Below are 16,495 nucleotides of genomic sequence, written 5' to 3' on the forward strand. Positions count from 1 at the left end.
TTCAGGGAAAGACCTCAGTGCAGCAATCCAAAGTACAACCTGCACAAGCCAAAAACAGAAAGGATGAAGAGAAGCCATAGTAGCAAACTAGGCTGGAGGCAAAAGAAGGAGAAAAGGAAATCTTTGAATATAAATGTACAAATCTTTGCAGCAGACAAGTGAAAATGCAGTCCAGGCCCTGATCTAACCCTTCAGTGAAAGGAAGAAAGGAGAAGATGAAGGTGGGTTTAACAGCAAAACACTTAACTGAAAGACTCCTGTTTTTCTGCAATGGAGACTTCAGCCCTGCAGCACTCTGCTTGTGGACAGAGTAAGAAGATAAGTGGAAAATAAACTCCTGTACTAAGAACACTTAGAGTTCTCCACTGACATATTATGACTTCCCAAACTTAACATCTACAGCCCAATTATTCACAATTAAAACCGTGACAGGAGATTACTTCTGTGTTTGTACGACAAGGAACAGCTACGTTTGGGTGAATCCTCCCCCAATAAAAAGGAACCCAATCACAACACATCCATCTGAAGGCAGCACAAGATCCTCTGACTCCAGGAAAAGGTATTATTGATTTGAAACACCCAACACTGCAGACTATTTCTCCTATGCATTTCTGTTACATTCCATAATAGTAGTAGCAGATTTGTTTTATCAGTTGACATTATCCCAAAAATTCACCAGCCTTATACTAATTGTTATCCTGACAGTTCTTCCAAAGTTAATTAATTTGGGTTGTAGCTAACTCGCCTTCCTCAAAAGTTACTAAGCCTATGGTAGCAAAACACACGTGGCTCCCCCTCGGCTCCTACAGTTCACATCACACCATAACATAAAGCTCATCTTGACTGCTGGTTTAATGGGACAAATGGATGGTATTTGATGGTGTGCTGAATTCCAGCTCACTGCAGCTGTGGGGAAATACACAATTCCATTCCATTTCAAGGTTAACAGATTTTCATAACCCCAAAATTCATTGTATTTGGTCTCAACTGCAGAGATACGCGCTCCATTTAAGAGGGCTATAGGGCAGCTACTTTGAAGCTCAATGACATGTTGAATGGGTTTCAACATTTGAAATTAGAGGGAGAGAGAGAAACCAAGACTGCTTCCTTGCTGCAGTCTTTTTTTTTTTTTTTTATTTAATTTACTGTCTTTATTTTGCTCTTATTTTTTACGTAGTTATTCTTCTCTTGCTTCCTAAAAGGAACAAACTTTATAAGTTTGAAATAATACTTCAAAAGCTACCTTCTTCTTCCATTCTTTCCAAGTCCTTTCCACCAGTCGGAATTAAATCAAGATGAGTTTCCACATTTTTTGATCAAGAGCTTTCCCCCAAACCAATAACTTCTTACACAGGACCACAGGACCTTTACTCGTTTGGCACGCTCAAGTTGTGTGCTAACAAAATCCTTTCCTTTTCTTCAAAGAACATGCTTGGTTGTTATTTATTTTAAAGCAGAAATAAGCTTCATCACTCATTCTTGTTAAGTGTGGTCCAAAAGTGCAGCTAAATTGTAAACATATGCACCCTTAATTCACCAAAACACCTTTTCACATATTCCCTGGCTGCCCTAACTGTGCCCTCTCAGATCATCATTCCTTTAATGCTATTTTGGCCCTAAGAAGAGTACATATTACTCCATCTGAAATCCAAGTACAGTGCAATACCATGACAAATCCTGGAACTTGGATGTACCCAAACTTAATTGCCCAATCCTGTTAAATACAAAAGTAGTCTCCTAGATGTTGAAAATAGGCGTAGGAAGGAAAAAGTAAAGCTAAGTCTTAACAAAATTTAAATATCTACTAAAAGAGTTCAGAAACAAGGATATCACCTCTTTTATATTCTGCCATTTCACAACAATGCTAGCATCAATGCTTTCTATTCAAGGTAACCAAGCAAAAGTTTCTTGGTGCTCTCTGTCTGCTAGATTCACTTCCACTTTTGTCTTTGGTTTCACTTAGAAAGCCAAATCATCTAACTGAACAACAGTAAATTCATATTTGAAGTTCTGTAGTCGGCTGATATCATAACCACTGTCTGCTACCGGCCCCTCAAGAGTTAGCAGCAAGTTCATGGAATAACCGTCATCAGCCTCTCGTTCTTCTCCCATTCAACCACCTGGCCAATTCTCCAGTTACCACATAACTGTGAATCTTCACTCCTGGAGCTTTTCTGAAATGGATGGCTGAGGCCAGCACAAAGGAAACCATCCCTGCTACAGACAGCTTTAACAGGCTATTAAATGCAGGCCAAGTCTGTTAAACTGGGATGTCTGCTGCTAGATCCAAAATTATTTAAACTTTCCAGTCCCAAGAAGTGGACTTCTGATTAAATCACTTTTATTCGCCTTTCAACAACACTTTTGGATAAAAGACTTTCCAAAAGAAATATATTTCTTAAAGATATTTTATCCCCTTCATTTCTCAATCAGTGCTATATAATATTACTAAGCTTTTTTGTTAGTTGATCATAGTCACATTGATTTAAAAAAAAAAAATGCAAAAATATTTCTGAGAAAAGCTCTCTGGTTTCATGAACCAAACCTAACTTCCATCTTTCTTGACCAGCACAATTTTTTAAAATGGAATTACTTCTACTTACAGTCCTGTGGTGTGGACTATTTCAAGGATCTCGGGAACCTTGTTTTGCCATCTTTGAAGGAGTCCTAATAGCCAGAAGCATTTAGCAAACACTCGCTAACAGGCATTTTTAATTAATACATATTTCAACTATATTTACCTTTGACAGCATGGTTCAGGCATCAAATCATGGGTGTTTAGTGCCATTTTGGATACCATAAAACAAGACATGCATGCAGGACTGGCACATATGCAGGACTGTAGACCTTTTGGAGCTATAGCTGAAGACCATGTAGGATAATGTAGGACACTTAAAATGGTGCTGGGTGCCTGTGTTCGTCAGCTTTGCTCCTCTTTTTGTTTGTTTTGTTGCTGCTGTTGTTTTTAATCATTAGCCAGTTATGGTTCACGCTAGGGAATACCTTAGAGAACTATTACCATGTGTTTAAGTTAAAATATAAAAACGCACCTTAAAGAAAGAAAAAAAAAAAAGAAAGAAAAAGACAGGAGCTCAAATGCTAAAGTAATGGCATTATTATTATTACAGCAATGATCAATCTAACCCATCTGGGGATGTTTACATCATGTATTTCTAGTCACTGTATTTCTTTAATACTGCAGGGCCCCCATCAACATGACAGCAGTGGATAAAGGTAACAAAGACACACCACTTAAACAGATTAGAGCTACACTAAAAGAGGCAGCTGCTAAAACCCACCTTACTCATGTAATAAGCACAATATTTACTTCTCCCATACCTCCTCCCATCAAGGCAGCATTTTTAGTATCTTATTTATTCATTTCAAACAGAAATACAAAAAAAAAAAAAACTGCCTTTGGAAAATATTTTAATAAAGTCCTTTATATTGAAAAAAACAGCAGTGAAAACACTCCTAGGCAGAAGCCTGCTTCCATTACATATATAAATATTTCAATCCCAGCAGCACCATCTAATGGAGAGCTCACCAATTTTTCCCTTCATTAACTTGACAAACCTTTTATTTTGGAGGTGTTAACAACAGAGACTTTAAAACATGATCTATTTAATATTCTATAAAAGCAGCTCAGTTACAAAATAAGTATTTTCTCTCTGAAAACAAACAACCCTTTTTCACAGACATTACATTCACATACCAATTAACTATAACAGGAAATCTGCTTAACCAAGAGGTAAGATTTTAAGTTAGAAATACTTCGAAAAACATCAACAAAAAAGTAGGAATTGCTAGTTTTAAAATGCAGCTCTTACGCATGTTTAAGCTTTCCCTGGAAAAGCAAGAGATGCCAGAGTCTCTAAACTACAAGGATATAAAAAAGCCTAAGTCTTACTCACAACAACAGAAGCCACTAGCAGCTACAACTTCTTAAAATGAAATTAAGCATTTTGAAATCTCTTGAAGACTGGTCTTCTATACTGTGGGAAATGTGCAGTAAATGATCAACATGCATCAACAAAACATGCAACACTATGGCTGTTGGCAGCTTCCACAATTTAGCTCATTTACTGCATTTGTTCATCAAACCAAACACAGCACAAGAGCATAAGAGGTACGTATGGAACAGAACTATAACAAGAGCTTTTCTCCTCGCTGCGTTTTCTCCTCCTTGTTCTCTGTACCATTTGTTAAGTCACAACATTTCATACAAGTTTTCCAGCTACTCTGAGTATTCTCAGTTAGCTCAGAAGATGAGCACTCTTGTCATGGACTAACTGCCTTCTTTTGTTTGTGATAATTCCAACCTTCTTCCTCATTTTTTGTGGGAGAACCTTCTCAGCAAAACATGCAAAATGCAAGGTGGGGGGAAAGAGGGCTTATATGCCTGTCCCAAGTCTTTCTAAAGACACATGCAAGCAACCAAGAGAGTAAATCCTCCAAATTCCCTCAAAAAGTCTCAAAAAGCTATTGCATAAAATACTAAATTAAATATCTAAATAATTTTTTTTTGAATAAGTGTTCAGAAATTTGTAAAAAGCAAAGAGCCAGATAAGGGAAACTTACAGGCCTAGGTACTGAAAAATAGCTGTTGAATAACAATAATACGCAAATAGCAGTAAATTTGCTTTATTTTCCTAGAGATCATCAAGAACATTCTTCTGCACATGCTCAGAAAAAAGTGCCAAAATGCCTTGCTATAAAAGCTGCCAAACAGTAGGGGTAACACAACATCAACATCAGTAGCAGAACTACAACACTGGATCTATGGGCACTCCCATAGCACCTCCACAGCACTGGTGAGCAGCCAGGTGTATTTATCAACGGCATCTTTACTAATCTGGAATACAGCACGCTCAGCTGATGTAGCTAGAAGGGCAACAAAACTCCTGAAAGACAACAGAGGACAGAGACGATACTACTGACTTCAAATTACAACAGATACTATTAACGTCAAATAAAGTTAGCTCAAGCCCTTTTTGAGATTTTTTTTTCATCTCAATATGCAGTCTAAGAAGCTAGTTAATACTATAGGATCAATAGGATTATATTAATCAGATCCAGGCCTGTTAGGAACGCATATGCACACCAAGAGCCTTCATTTACTTAGGGATCCAACTTACTTCCACTCAAGCCAACAGTCGAGTGGTAGCATTTTGACCCTATGTAGTTTTACGATCACAAGCACTTTGCCTTTGGCACCTATCAAATCGAGAGCTACTATCCTAATCGGGTTCAATCACAACAGTAAAAACATTTTTAGGCAGAAGCACACTGCTTCCCTTTCAGGAATAGTGTGCTGAAAAGAAGAGGAGAGAGAAAAGGATGGAAGGTGACAGGAAGTGACTGCAGATCCGAGATGCACATCCTTTAGTAGGGTAGACTGTAAACCCATCTTTAGGGATTGGGAAGAGAATGGTGACTTAGTTTGTGAAAGGGTGGGAGAAGATTAAAAAATAATAATAATCAAAGAAACCGGGAGCTACAGAGAGGTCAAAGAAAAGTGGAATTACAGATCAAAATTATTAGTCGGAAATCTGAAAATAAGTACAAGCTTGGAAAACACAAGTATTTCTGGAGAAAAGCAATATACAGTCCCTTTGCTGAAGTGCAAGGATGCGACAAACACAGAAGTTACCCCTCAGTAACTTTACAATAAATTACATGAGACATACAATAAATTACAGGAGACGTTGACTGACTGAAAACAGTTCAGAATAAGACACTTCTTAGAGCCAGAGGAATCATCTTGAGAAATTAAGAACATTTATAGCGCTCGGCCAAAGAACAACTTAAGACGAAAGAGAAATACAACAGAGACAGGCATTCTGTTAGTATCTGAAGATCATATAATCTATCAAGAGAAATAACGTAAAAAGACTCTGGGGAGGTTAAAACTAGCAGAAGGTGAATGAAAATTTTAAGATTGTGCTTCCTATGCAAAATTAAGACCTAAATGGTGGATCATTATATAGTCAGAAGCCATAGTATTCAAGGAAACCTACTCTTGGAAGTTTTCTCTATGTGACAAGATAGTAAGAGGGGATTGGCAACCATTTAAGTATCCCATTACAAGAAACCCTAATAATGGTCCTAATTGTCTCTCCCTCTCAAGCATATATATAAGCTGACAAAATTAATTCCATTCACAACACCAAAACCAGGCATATGAGCCAGGGCTTTGCTGTTAAAAAGTTATTTTAGGCACATTTATTGTGTGGGTAAGCTGGTTTCTGTACAATGAGAAAGATTTGTTACTGTCATACAGCATCCAAAGCAAAGAGCTGGGAACAAACACCAGAATAACCATCACTTGGAAAAATTCTGTCAACTATGCCTAGCATTGCATGGCACCACGTGTGCTGTGTGGGACAGGAGGAGCTGTGAGGCCAATACTGCTTCGTGCCCCATGGCAGTGCAGAGTGCCATTACTCCCATTTTACAGACCAGGAAAAGCTGGAGTCACAAGCCAAGAGCCAGACTCATAAAAAGCAGTAGTTCCATGACAGCTATTTTCAGAACCCCCAATCAGTTACCACCGAATCCCAGAGGACTTAAATATTGGCATTTTTTTCCCCAAGCACTTTCAAGACATCTTCTGTGCTTAAGGAAATAGCTCTGTTTTGATGAGGCTGCTCACCTCAGCAATCTTGATGTCAAGTTCAAATGCACAAGAAAAAAAAAAATAAATAAAATAAACAACACACCACTGGGAAAAAAAAAAAAAAAAAAAAAAAAAAGAATCTATCTTCATTCTGTTAACTGTCCTAACCACCTGACTGAGACACCACGCTTCCTCTTGCTCTGTTTCTCAGACACACCGAGTTTTTGATTATTCCTGGTATAGCAGAAGAGTTAAGAGAAGGAAGTGACATTACCCTTAACTAGCCTGTGGCTTGATGATGAGAATACTCCCCAGGGAAGTAGAAAACGAGGATTGGAATCCCCCTTCTGCCCCAGGACTCAAGTTTGATGTCACATTACTCAGCATTGCAACATCAAAGCCCCTTGTTGGTTTGGCCCTAAGGGAATGACTTACATGCATCTACAGGCACAAAGAAAAGCACCCAGGTCTTCTAGATTTTATACTGGTATCTTCAATGGACCAGCTTTTCTTTCTTCATAGATGTCAAAGCACTGCGGGAATGAAGTGGCAGCCACAAAAGCATTTCTTATCTTACAGTTGCATCTGCAACAAGCTTTTCAAGGCAGACCAAATCAAATCAACTTGTTTTACTAGACACATAAGAAAACTGTAGAAAATCATGGCACTTCAAACTTATCTTGAGTGTGCATATCTTACATTAAGTAAGACAAGGTATTTTTCATATCAATGCACAAACTATGAAGAGAGGCAAAAGTTCAGAATTATTAATTATGAAATTCCGAATAGTCAACACTGAAAACAGAAGTTTTAGGACTTTGTCCATTAACGTTTTCTTCTGGAACATTTACTATGCATACTCTATGTGAAAGGACGCATTCATTCAGAGCACCCACACTGTATTACAGAACTATTAATAATATTTAATCACTGTAAATAACCTACAGAATGTTTCCTCACTGCATCAGAGAAATCTATTTCATAAATGACCACTTTATGCCAGTATCAAAAATAACACTTCTGCTATGACCACTGAAGTTCCAGACCTAACAATTGCAAAATTCAAGCTTGATATCAAAGTAGAGGGCACTCTGGTTAACAGTACAAGCAAGGAGCCAAGGCAGAAGGTTGTCATGCATCTCTAATACAGACCTTCTCCATCTACAAACACGTTGAGACTTCCTTTACCATGGTGCCATTTACTAGATGAACTTCAGAACATGGAATTCTACTAAAATCACTCTTTAACTCCACACATACGGAGCAGAGCAGCAGGAAAGAACATGAGCATGGAAATCAAAGGCTTAACATTTGGGGGGGTGGGAGGGGTGGAGAGGATTAGCAACCTACTGAGGTATATAATTTCAGAGACACTTGCCCTGTTAACCTAGTTAAAAAGCCAACAGTCAGTAGCAATTGAAGTCACAGTGGCAAAGATTTTCCATCAATGCTCCAACAGAAAAGATTTCTAGGAAGAAATAAAGAAAAAAGCCTTCACAGAGTAAACAGAATATATTGTATATATTTATATCACAGTTTCCAATACCAAGTTCCTAGATCTTTCTACTGTACTGTAGATCTCTATTGATTTACTAGTTTTCTCTTATTTTCTGTTCTTTCCCATTAGTGTAGACACATGGATTATCTCATTCTACTTTGTAGATACATATCCACGTATCCATCCATTGTAACGTGTCCGATTCTTCTAACTCTCTAGTCCTTGCTCTTTCTACCATTAAGAAAAAAGGAAAAGGATAGGAAAAAAAAAAGAAAAAAAATACCTAAAATGTGTTAAAGCAAACACACACTGAATTTATTCTATCAAGTTATGAGGTTACAAGCTTCAGCAGGTGGACTCTAGTTATATTCTCTTTGCCAGCCTTTTGCTGCTCTGGTTTCTGCATCACTCCATCACCGCAGGTTACAAAGTTCTAGATAAAAGCTGGATGGCTACAACGCTTTCCGGTGCTACAATCACTACTTTATTGCAGAAACATGCACAAGTCTCCCTCCCTTGGCTTCTTGTCCCCATCCCACATCTCAAAATCTCCAATTTCACTCTCCCCCACCGCTTTTTGTGTTTCAAAGGCACAAAGCCAAAAATGCCAGGAGGTTTCAAATACAAGCATCATATTCAGAAAGTACCCACCCACAGTCATTAAGAAAAAAATTCAAATCTTGGCAATTCTTAAAAGGAACCATGCACAAGAACACAGACATCTGAAACCGGTGTGTAATGAGCAGTCTTCAGACATCATAAGATTAAGGACCAACAATTAAGAAACACTATTTTATCAAAAAAAAAAAATCCAGCTATTGCATCACCTAAGATATTAGAGGAGAAAATGCTGAGTTATTCTTGCAAATAAGTCTATTCCTGTATCCTACATAACCTATTAATGTAAAGGCTATTTGCACGAATAGTTAAGCCATTCCAACTTGTAAATTGCTTTAATTTTCATCTGCAGATCTATGATTGTCTACTATCTAATGAGTTACAATAGAAAAACCTTATTTCAATACTGAAAACCATGTTCCTCTTCCTCCATTTAAAGTTTTCAGTATGGTCAAAAAAATATTTTAAAAATGTAAAATACAGCAAGATATCAAAATCATTTAGAAGGCTAATTCTATTAGCATGGACTAGTAAGATTTAATGAAGAATTCCTTATGGCTGATGCTAACTAACTACTGCCATCTTCCACAGTTTTCCAAGATACCAATAGTAAATATGCCAACATGTTGACTAGATTCCCTGCAAACCTGCACTGGACCTCCTTCTCAGAATTGTTATCAACGAAATTGCAGGAGGTCTTCAGCAGTTTGCCATGCTGCTGAATATGCTTTGCTTTTCTAACCCCAGATGCAGCTATTATTGGAAGCTTCCAAACATGTCATATTTCAGTAAAACACCTAATCATTTTCACACTGGAAATAAAGCAACTTTTTTTTTTTGTTTAGACATTATAGAGGCGTCTGCCTGCAATGATCAAACTCACAATACATCAGTGTTTCCGTTATCAAGCTGCATTACAAGGGGTTTCCCAACCCAACCATAAAACTCTGAATCAGTCCAAACATTCAAGTATATTTCGTCTTAAACCAAAAACCTTCCCTCTAAGCATGGCAAATACATCTGTGCTACTCCATTCACACTGAACATACACTTCTGGTCAGATGGCTCATTTTACAACATCCAACGTATGCTGCTCATTAATGTCTTCAGTCGTAACTCTAACAACCAACATAGCCATTAAACCCAACCTTCTATGCAAGCCAGTGGCTATTTTAAATATACATTTTTACTAACAGTTTCAAATTACACTGTTTCTTCTGTTCCAGCTCAATACTGCTCCTATATATTCCTATCATACATACACAGAAAATAAATAAATAAATAAGCAAGGTCCTTTCTGCTCTGTGAATATAAGTTTACATTAGCACATACTAACGCTACGTGGGTTCTCTAGAATGAGACTGTGATGAAAAATACATGGTTCTACTGAAGAAATAAAAATGGCTCAGAATACAGTAAACAAGATTTGCTTAGATCTCAACAGCCTGGGAAAGTCACTGACCTAAAGGGACTGCAAATTTTACGTCCTATCATTGGAAGTTCCCAAATTTTCCCACTAGAGAAACAGAAAGAGACAAAAAAATGTCCTAATACATATTAGGGATCCATCTGAAGACGCACGCAGAGCCCTCCATGGCACACGCACACTCGCGCTGGCTGCAATGAGCGCACGCCCGCCAGCTTTAACACAACATCCCTGCTTTTCCTGCAAGGAATTCAGACCCTAGGCACTCGAAGACACAAATAATCCAAGACGTAAATGCCTTACCTTCCTATTTCACAAGCCACTGCAGTTCTCTTAGATTATGAGTCAGTCGTAGGTTCATCTGCAGAGGAATGACTCAGTATAAACTTTTAAAACACTCGCTATTTTTCCCTAGCCTACAACGCGAGGAGTTCCAGCGCGTTAGAGCAGCATGCGGCGAACAGCGCGGAAAAGGAAAAAAAAATCTGAATGGCAAAAAAAAAAAATAAATAAATAGGCAAATAAATAAATAAATAAATGGGGATGTTGCGCCGCACACGCGGCTCGGGGCAGCGGGCGCCGCCGCAGCGCGCGGCCTCGCGAGGCAGCCGGGCACGGCGCGCGGCGGCGCCCCCTTTAAAGGGCCTCGTCCCGCCCCCGGCCCCGCGGATGGAGGGAGCGAGGAGCGCAGCGCGGCTCCCGCATTCAAACGCCACGGCGAGCGCCGCCCCGCGCCGCCAGGCCGGCCCGGCCGCGCGCCGGCCTCCCGCCGCCGGCAGCGGCGAGGGGAGGGGGGGCGGAAGGCGGCGAGGCAAAATATATATATAAATAAATAAGTAAATAAATAAATAAGTGAAAACGCGGCACCTGCAGAGCCCTGGAGTACGAGCGCGCCCGGGCAGGCAGAGTCCACGCAGCCGCCGCCGCCTCGGGCTGCTCCGTGCCCGGGTACCAGCCGCCCGCCGAGCTGCCGGCAACAGGCTGCGCCGGAGCGCGCGGCCGCGAGCGCCGCCGCCTTCCCGCGCCGCCCCCCGCCGCGTCCCCCCGCGCGAGGCGCCCGCGCTGGGGCACGCGAGCCCGGCCGGGCGCCAGCAGCGGCGGCCGCTGAAGCCCCCCGCTCGCGCCGCGGCGGGCGCCCTACCTGCGAGCGTGCGAGGGCAGCGGGGCGGCAGCCGGAGCGCGGCGGAGGCGACCGCCAGCCCGGCGGAAAGTCCCTGCCGCTCTGCGTCCTCTCCCCCCGCCCCACACTTCCTCTCCCGCCCGCTCAGCCTGGAAATCCCCGGCGTAGCGCGCCGCTCTCCCGGCTCCTCCTCGCACACCGAGGGGCGGGCCCGGCGCGGCGGCGGCGGCGCAGGCGGCCGCGGGGCCTGCCCTGCCCGCCCGCACCTGATGCCGCCCTTTCCCCTCGCCCTCCGCGGGAGCGGGGCGCAGAGCGGGGACCCCCCGCCCCGCTCCCCTCCTTCCCGCCCTGCCCGCGCACGGAGCCCGCCCGGCTCTTGGCGAGCGGCTGCGGCGGGGAAAAGCGGCGCGGGGCGGCGCAGGCTGGGGCGGCCGTTGGAGGGCGGGGGGAGGGTCTGTGAGGGAAGGAGCGCGCACGGCCGGAGCCCTCCCCTCCGCGGCACAAAAGCGCTTATTTAAAAAGCGGGAGGCAACTTAAAATTTAAAAAAAAAAAAAAAAAAAAAAAGCGGGGAGTGTGTGGGGGTAATATGAGGAAAGAGTCGCAAGGAAAGAGGGCGAGGAGCCTATGGCCTCCCTCAAAGGGGAGACATGTCCGTCCTGCCTCCCCTGCCCGCAGCGGCGGCGCGGGCAGGCGAAGGCAGCGAGCGCTGAGGCGAGGGAGGGGAGGAGGGGAACGGCGCTTCGCAGCCCCTCGCTGAGGGAAAGCCAGGCTAAATCAGCGAGGGAAACCACGCTGAATAAACGCCCGCAACCAGGCTCCGGATATATTAGGTCCTGATTAGGGCGGGCGTTTGACAGATGTCGGAGGTGTCCCTTTCGCAGGTTATGCAGCTTGTCGTCTCGCTACCGCGCTGATGGGAGAGGCGATGGGAGAAGAGGCTCCACCATACGAAGATTGCTAATGGGGACCAGCAAGAGCCAGAGGCGGATACGTGGTGCAGAGCGGGCTGGCTTAGGGGAGCTGCGCGGAGAGGGCTTCAAAGCTCGCGGGGAAATCATGGGGCTGGCGCGAGCGGCAGCTGGAAGCCTCGGGCTGCTCCAAGCTGAACACGGAGAAATGTGTGGTGTTTGGCTAATTTCACTGGGATGAGGTCAGCGTCCTTTTTGGACGTTGTTTATCGAGGGATGACTCGGGAGGAACGGTTGGATGCGTGGCCCTCAACGGACAAGCTTTACGTCATAGTTGCCACTTACGGCATCTCCCCGAATCCTCAAATCCATCCTGCCCCTGCCTGCTCTGCGTAACCCCCTCACTGACCTGCCCAGCAGAGCTAAACATCCTCCCTCCTGGCGATGTCCTCAGCAGCCCCTAAAACGCAGAGCTTGGTTCATGCGCTTTAATTCCCTCCTTGTGCTGCTTTTTTTCATCATCCCTTTTCTCTGCTTTCCTTTCTGTCTCCTTGTCCCTCCCTCTCTTTCTCCCCTGTCATTCCCTTTCCCGCTCTCCCTCTCCCCCTTCCTCCCTGCTTTTGCTGCTGTCAAGACAGCTGCGCCTTTTGAAAGGGCACGGTGAACCTGTGATCAGAAAGGCAATGAAAGACCGGTGCCTTAAATATTCCCATTACTTGTCTGAGATTGCTTAGCTTTGGAATGGCTGATCAATCCGTGCACTGGAGCTGCATTTCTGCAGCAGTGAGCCTGCGAATAAGTTTGCATCAGAGACAAAGCTGCAGTTTCTTGCTTTGCCACTCTCTGCTGGGGTATATGTGTTCTCAGTTTTGCCTTAAAAAACACCCCACCATAACTGGATTCCAGTGTCTGTAGCTCCAACCACTATGTTAATATATGCTTCCACAAAAGAGTGTTAAAATAAACTACTAATACTGTCTAAAAGATGTCAAACAGAGGCATTCCCGCATTTAAAGAAGTGTTGATCTATTGAAATACCAAGTGCTTTAGCTGTTTTTTTTTCATTTTCTATAGCATGACTGAAAGTTTTTAAATAATTCTCTTGTGAGATAGTTCACCAAGGTCTAACTCTAATCAGTTTGGGTTTTTATGTTACAAGTAAGTAATGTTTTCAATAAATTTATGATTTGCTGGGCCAGAAACATTGTTTTTTAATGCTGTACTGCACATTACTGTTACATAATGCTGCACACTACTGCTTAGGTGTAATGTGCAGAATATAGTCATTGGAGGGTGGCTATATAGAATGATACAAATAAGAGTAAAAAAGAAAACATCTAAGAACTGTATTTTAGTAAAATGTTTCAAAGAAATAAGATTACATTACTTTTAAAATTTTGAGAAAGAATAATAATAAAGAAAAGACTCCATAGGGGTAAGGATGGTAATCCATTACTAATTTGGATAGGGATAGTTGTCTCTAAAGTCTATGGGGAAAATATGTAATAGTAAATAGCATCTGATTATGGGGAACTATTAATTTCTCAGATGCAGGTTGGAAAATACCACTGGTAAATGGTAGGGCTTAGATGTTCTTGAACATGATGGAAAGTAGATTTCTTAAGCAATCAGGGAATTAGACCATGAAAGATGATGCTATTTTAGGCCTAGTATTAATAATCAGCCAGGAACATGTAGAAGACCATAGTACTGAGACTAATTTTGATTTGAGTGATCGTGAACCGATACAGTTTCTGTTAATTTCTGAGAGGAACAAGGATAGGTTTTTGTCTACACCTTGGGCGCAGTGAGCAGCAACTTAGAGAAACTAAGGGAACACATGAGATGGGTAGGACAGAGGAATTCAAGGATTATCTTTATCCAGAAATATTGAAATACATTTACTATTATGATTATACAATAATAAATGGTAATACGCTGCGTCTAAGGCACTCCATAGTGAAGGGAGGAAGGTCACAATAGCAGTGATCTTAGGCCTACTCATCTGACCTTACTCCTGTCTGAGCATATTCCTTAATGAGAAAACAACTGTGAGCTGCCAATGCGAATAGCTGTGGAAAGGGTTTATGCGAGTCTGTGATGCACTAAGTGCATCTATTTTTAGTAGAAATAGGAAAGTATCAATACAGCTTTACCCAGCAATGCTAAGAACCCTCATCTGGAAAATTACGTACAATTGTGGTGACTTAGGATCAGAAAAGATTGACTCAGGTTGGAACAGGTGCAGAAGAGGAACACGGGGATGATAAGGGAATGGAGTGTCTGCCTTCTCGAAGTGCAGCTTAAAAGTACTTGGCTTGCCTAGCTAGCAAAATGAGGGCTGCCAAAAGAAGCAGCAAAGTGTTATAAATACATTCAAAGGGTCAATAACAAGGAAGAGGAACTATTTAAATTAAAGAATGGTACGAGCACAAGGACATATAGTTATAAATTGGTCGTGAGTTGCTTTAGACTGAGAAGCTTTCTAGTCATTCCAGGAGTGAATAAATAGGACACTAGGCAAAAGCAACCTAAATAATTTTAAATCAGAGCCCAGTATTTCAGTTTATGTGACAGATTTTGAAAGGAGCCTGAAATGCTGTCTCTTTGCATTGTACTTCTACCATTCCCAAGCTTGAGGACTTCTTCTGGTCTTCTACCCCATCTGCATTTGGCTGCTGCAGGTTTTTTCAACTGCCTCTGGAAATTAGTCAGAGACAGGATGTAGAAAGGACACTGGTGACATTAAATTGTCAGGTGGTTTGTGGTGTATCTTGCTCACAGGCGCAGGGTTGAACTGATTGCCAGATTTGGGTCACACACAAGTTTTTTCCCTCAGGTGAGGTTGACAGAGACTGTTTTGCCTTCCCTCTACCACCACCACCACCACCACCCATTTCTCTGAATCTTCTGGGAGACTTGGCGAACACCTTGTGGCACTAGTGCTGCTGTCATCTCCTGTTATATTCCTCAGTGTTACTGCCCCTGTAAGGTTTGGTCTTTTACTGCAGATCTTAAGTTTATTATCTGATACTGAGAAATGTTTTGTGACCCTTGATGAATGGGAGCCCTGGAGAAGGTGCTCGGTGAGACCTCCTAAACAAAACATCCTTTATGTTGTTGTTCACAGTTGTAGAGTGAGATCATTTCCAGTCCTGTCTCCCTAAAGAGAAAACAAAAGATTATTTTTAATGCTGAAGGCAGAGAAGGGAGAGAGAGGAGGAGAGGATAACACTGTTTCTTGTGTGAATTGCCTACTGCAATTAACAGTCATTCAGCTGAGCTGTTTAATTGGTAATGATATAGTACATCCTTATTAGTCCTGCTGTTCCAGGTGCATTTTGGCACTGCTTCTGTACATAACGCTGTGTTGTGCATCGTGTGCACCGTGCATGCTCGCTCCACGCTCTCTACAGTAGATACTCAGAAGGTGGCTATGTTTTACTCTTAATCAATACTTACTGTGTATTTGAGCAAGACTTAATAGAACCCAGTCTCTGCATTTCTAGCACTGTGGAGTCTTCTTAACTTGCAGTTTCCTTGTCTTGTGCTTTGGTTGCACATGCTTATTAACAAAATAATAAAATCATTACATTTATATTCCTTTTTATTACTGAAACATAGCCCAAGAGAAATATCTTTCCTGTATCATGGGAATATGCATTCATTTATTGCATCCTGTAAATGATATAAAGATTCCCCTGGGTTTATTTCAACTGCTACTAAGCAGTAATTTCTAATGTAATAGCCCTCTTGCTTAAAGAAAAATTAAAAAAAGAAAAGAAAGATTTCCCTTGCCCAAATAGTGATTTTCTAGTTTAAATTCCTAGAAAGTGATAGCTTTCTAAATGACAAGTACTGAGGTGACACGTTGCCCAAGTTTTCTAGAAGTTACTTTTATATGCAGCTTTTAGGACTAGGCTAGGTGATATTTTTCCTCTCTTTCAAGCTAATTGTAATTCCTGAGAATTACAGATCTCCTTCAGAATTAACAAGGAGTGTCAGTATGGCATATCACAACTGTCAGCGATCTTCAGGCCTTCTTATCTCTTGTTGAAACAATTAGAAAACATATGGGGATCCCCAGGTTCCTTCACTGTCAAGATTATCCCCATGCTTCAGCCAGACCCATTTTGAAGTCAAATGACATTTTGGAGTGGGTTTTCGAAGAGGTCTGGAGAGTGGTTCTGGTGTAAGCTGGACCTGGGAGCAGTGCCAAGGCAAAGATCCACAGCAGGCCGTTATCTAGAGCACAGTGATGCTTCAGCTGAACCCCCTCTCTCCGCATATCCCTCGAATCGGGAA

The sequence above is a fragment of the Tinamus guttatus genome, unplaced genomic scaffold (assembly GCF_059628265.1).
Source record: "Tinamus guttatus ecotype Peru unplaced genomic scaffold, ASM5962826v1 Tinamus_guttatus_pri_ptg000048l, whole genome shotgun sequence".
In the NCBI taxonomy this organism is placed as follows: Eukaryota; Metazoa; Chordata; class Aves; order Tinamiformes; family Tinamidae; genus Tinamus; species Tinamus guttatus.